Consider the following 5,535-nt stretch of genomic DNA (forward strand, 5'->3'; position numbering starts at 1 on the left):
ATACCTGAATGCCCCACACCAGCAATACCTGGGATCCCCCACCCTTGCCCACGGCTCAGCCTGGGGCCATCAGTCCCTGTCCCAGAGATGCCACAGGTGTACTTGGCTCTGACTCCGTCTCCTGGAAGGACCTTGGAGGATGGACCTTGGACCCATGTTGCACCTTGGTATTCAGTTCTGCCTCTGGCACCAATCTTTGCTCTCAGCTGGACCTCCAAGATGAACCCCAAGGCTGCTTTACTCCCTATCATGTTTGAGGGTTTTGAAGAATCCCATTACCAGTACCCAGCTCTGGCCACCATGTCCAGATCCTGTGGGACTGTGCCCACTGGTGACATACCACTTCATGGGATCAGACACACTAGTATTAAGGCCAGAGGTGTGGAAAAAGCCCGGAGAGAACAGGTCTCCAGCAGAGAACTGGAAGATCAGCATAGCCACGTGGTAAAGCCAAACTCCTAGGTACTCTGAATGCCCTCAATCCAAGGAAAGCAGATTTACCCTCTCAAGCACACTCTTGGCCTTATTCAGCCCCTGCATGCAAGTTTATTGAATTGGATTTACCTATGTGCTCTTAAAACATACAGCTAATCATAACTTGTCTCAAAACATCAAGCCATATTGTGACAAATAAAAGACGAAATACATTCCATGGTAAACCACTGATTCCAACTGCTACGTATACCTTCTGTTGCCTAACTTGGCAATATACGCAGCTAAACTGACATTTGGGAGATTTTCCATTTCTCAGTTCCAAGTGAAATTTAATACAAAGGCTTCTGGGGAGTATTTAAATCTCTCAACATATACATGCTAATTACCTAAAAGCATGATAGAATGATGGCTGGCTGACTGTCAGCTGTTTGGTTGTGTCTGTGTCTGTCCTGTAACATCTGGAATCTGTACAAACAAAGAAGCATCACACATAAGTCATGCACAAAATAAGTGAGGAGAAGGATTAGATTTTGTCATGGACCCCAGCCATGTAACTGATGTAACAGCAGCACAGCAATAACACAGCATGCTAAAAAGCTGCAAACTGGTGCATATAATAATACGATTTGCCCAGGATCAAGAATATATAACCTCTCCTTTATCTTTCTCACAAGTACTTAATTATTCCAGATGGAGACAGTAGGAAAATTAATGTCTCCCTTCACTTTCCTGCTCTCCCTTTGTCACACGGAGGGGAAGCGTTGTCACTGCCAGGCAGTCGGAAACCCAGCCAAGCTCAGCAAACGTCAGCAGCAAACCTGGAGAGAAGGAAAGCCCTCCTGCTTTCACATGCTATCATCGAGGCAGCTCCTTTTTGGCAAAAGAAGGGAGGAAGCAATTCTCCCTTGCTGACCATCTGTGAGGAGAACACTTCAACAATTGGTTTGCTTGCACGTTGACCATCCTTTCCCACCAGACAGTCTGTGAATGCTATTACCCCATGCTCCCTGCCATGGAGTCAAGGGGGTGGGAGTCTATGAACACGGGGCAGATGGCACCTCAGAGCCTGCTATATCTTGGAAGGCAGGCAGCCTGCAACAGAAAACAAGGAAGAAAAGGACCAGAGCTGTGAGGAAGCCAAGATCAGTTTGAAGCTGAGAGGGTGGGAAAGAAAACAGGCTGATCCAGTAATCCCAGCAGGGAAAAGATTTAATGTTTTGAGGACCACAGGTACTCACAGGGACATAAACTGGCCACAGTAAGAGCTGGCAGGGAATTACCAAGCTGTTGGAAGTTGTGGCTTAGTCAGACGGACATGTAAGTGCTGCATGTTAGGAGTCAGGAAGAAAAGCAGTCATCCAGGAATGGGGGCAGAAAAAAACAGGGCTATCCACAAGCATGGTTACAGGACCTCCATTCACTGCCTGGACAGACCTGTGCAGAAATACAACGTTTGTTAAAAGAGCGGGGTGCATTAGACCTACCGGGCATGTTGTGGTGCTCACGTAAGAGTATCCTGACCCCTTCAGACTGCCTTGCAGAAGTGCTCTACAAAGTAACTAAAACCATGATCCTTGCTGATTGCCAGACGACACTTAGACTAGAGAAAGCTTAATTAATAGCTGTTATTTTTGCTAGGTTCAGCTCTCACCAATCGTATTTAAATTGTTAGAGAAAATAACAGGCATAGTAAAACAAAGCAAAACAAAACAACAAACATGGAGTTAACATTCTTCATTATTAAAACTAAACCAAATTTTGCTTCTTATAAAGCAAAACCTTTCTAGTGATTTGTCGAGATTTTCTTACAACCTGTTTGGCTTGGCAGAACATCAATGGAATAATTTTCAATAAATCTCTACAGATATATTGCTTATAGAACCCAAACAATCAAATGTGCACACATAACTACACAGGTTTCATATGAAATTTGGGGAACCTCATTCTACTGATTAAGCACCAATTTACGTACATTTATGTTACTTGTATATTTGTAACGTCCCATGGATCACAAAAACCTGAAACGTTTTGATAAAATACTGGTAAGATTATACCAAAATTATTAGTATTCTCGAATATTCACTGTCAACATCAACTCACATATGCTTACCCAAACCTCCCCTTGATCCTTGAGATAGACTTTAGTGTCTTTTATGCAATTAACAAACAGAAATGCCTTTTCCCCTATTAAAGGAAAATTATTCCTATCCTTCCACCATGCTAGCTGACACAATTCTCAACCAGGTAGCCCTGCAAAAGCCCAGATCCTTCCAACCACCCAGAGCACTGCTTTTAAGACCGGAGATGCTTTTTAAGACTACAGCGTTATGCTGGGAGGCAGCAAAGAAGAAAAATAAAAACATGATGATTTGTGACTAAAACTTCAAAGAAGCTTTGAAACTTTGAGAAACCTATTTATTAATGGCTATGGGGTTTTGTTTGTTTGTTTGTTTTTCTCTCCAGTAAAACCGTGTTCCACAGAATGGAAAACAAAACATTAAAATCAAAGAAATACGGAAGGTCTCACAATTTAAACTAGTGTAAGTATCTCTGTCTCCTGATAGTTGCTGGCCTTGTGCTGAGTGTTTAGACAATTCAAGAAGCCTTTATGCCAAAGGATTAGTGTTTTTATGTAACTTTATCAATTATCAAAATATTACTGTTTTGTAATCACGATCTAATTACTAAAAATAGCCAAGTGGTGATAGATCAGGATTTATTACCAACCAGATGATCATCATCTCACAAACTGACATTTGTAATCCAGACAGGAATTCAGCTCAGTGACTTATGTTACCTTCCTCCCTGCCACATGCCACACCGTCTATCAACAACGTATAGCAAATCTCTGCTGAATGAAAGACACAACTTCAAATTAGTTATCTGTCTACACCAAACAATTTAAATTCTTGGGGAAAGGAAAAAAACAAGACCACACTATAACATCTTTAACTGCAGCTTTCATAGTACTTCACTCAAGGGCAATACTTATCCCAGCTTCCATGTGAGTGAAGTACAAGCCTCAGTAGCAGCTGTATTAAATTGCATTTAAAATGCTAGCCAAGTCACAGAAACATTGAGAGGAAGAATTAGGATTAATTTTCCTTAAAAAGATTTGTAGTGGTTAATGATTTCAGATTCCAGAGAACGGAGTCAACCTACTTATATGATGAATTCACTTTAACTGGGATTTTTTCAGGTAGCTTAAGTAGCTATAACACATTTTTCCTTTTGGTTAATTGGGCTCTTGTGCATTGTGAAACCCTGTGAAAATAAATGCTCATAATGATAATTTAAAAAATGATCTCTCAAAAAAACAGAAGTGGCACTGAACTGGAAAAATGTTGTAAAAAATAGAGATAAAGGTCTCCTTTAATTGCCACTTGTTTTTATTTAAACTAGCTACAGATGCACCGAGAAAATGGAATACTTAGAAGACTGTAAAGAAATAAGACTAAAATAATGACTGCTATTTGTATCGCAGCATTTGCAATTCCTGTTCATGAAGGAATGGGGATTTCCATCCAAGTTTTAGGCAAAGAAACAGTGCCTTTGGCCACACAATACCAGAATACACATGCTATGCACTTGCTGCAGGGATTTAAATAAAATGACCGGATTACAGAATCGTAGGTTCCTGCACCCAAAGGGAAGAAGAGCATCCAGAAACATTTCCTGACCGTCTTGTTTGTAAGAGAAGGCTTCTATAGGAGTCAGTACCGGGCCAACAGTCAGAAGCCTGGAGGGAATACAGGCTGAGGTCTTTGACACATGCTAAAATACCTCATTCTGAGATGCCCCATCAACTCTTCCTTTTCAGAGGGTGGTTTCAGATATTTGGCAGTCTACCAAGCACATTGGGAGACTGATTTTGCAAGCTGTGAGCCTGCAAGGGTTTCCCAATAAAATTTTATTCTGATAAATATAGGAAGCAAAGTTAATAGGGAAAGAGAAGCAACTCCATAAATGACAGAATGTCCTCATGCAGTCTCCACGGCTCTCCTTGCATCGATTCCATGGTGCCTGCCAGCAAAGCCAGGTTCACTCCTTTGCTCACAAGGAAAGCAGGATGTGCTCCTCTGCTCCTCAGCCTCGCACAGCTCTCCCCTCCATCCGACTGAGTTCCTTAACAAAGAGGGATTGCAAGACAGAGGGACAGACACACAGCAAAAGACCAGTGAAATTACAATACCTTTGGCAATTCATATTATTAATGAAGACTCCTGAGCTCTAGATTACCAAAAATATTACCATTTGTAATTGCTGGGTCATTAACACAGGCCCATGGGGTTCTTAGGTTGGAAACCACCCAAGCTCGTATTTTATTGCATGGAAATCGTGCTTGGGTGGGATTGTAATGAAAGGTACAATTTCAACTGCTTATTTTCCCAAGCAAGTTGAATTTATGCCGTGGGCCACATGAACGTGCTTTGAAAGGTTGTTGTTGATGATTTGGGTTGTGTATGCCAACTTGATACCAATACGCCCCCAGAAGAGGTTCTGCCCACCACCCAAATTCAGCAGCTAATGATTGGGGTGGCGTAAGTAGTACCGACAGTCTGATTTATTACCCACTTGAGACATTTTTCCTCATAACCGGATTGCTGATACCCCAGCAATGAGGGATAAGAGAACAAGTGCTACTGGAATTACTGGGTATGACCAACTCATTATGCACATTTATTAAAAAAAAAAAAAATAAGAAGAAAACACTGCTGAAGACGTTGTTTCACATCAGACTGGCAAACACAGAAGTCAGTATGAGGAATAAGACCCGGGGAACACTTGATGCCGAGGTGATTTGAAGGAAAACCCCCAAACCCCCCTCAGCCCTCCTGGGGGAACCACCGAGCCCGCTTCAGGGTGGGGACAGACAAGCCCAGCCGCGGCCCCTCCCAGCCGCCTCCTCTCGGGTTCCTGTCTCCTCGGCTCCTTCTGATTGGCTGCACTGAGCTCCCCCTCCCAACCCCGCCCGTGCCGCTGCCGCTCTGTGCCGCCGGGCGGCCGCCACTCGCTGCCCCCGGGTCCTCCAGGGCCGCCATTTCCCCGCCCCCGAGGCGCGGCGCCCCGCTGCCATTTTCCTCCCCCCCCCCCCCCTCC

The sequence above is a fragment of the Cygnus atratus genome, chromosome 1 (assembly GCF_013377495.2).
Source record: "Cygnus atratus isolate AKBS03 ecotype Queensland, Australia chromosome 1, CAtr_DNAZoo_HiC_assembly, whole genome shotgun sequence".
NCBI lineage: Eukaryota > Metazoa > Chordata > Aves > Anseriformes > Anatidae > Cygnus > Cygnus atratus.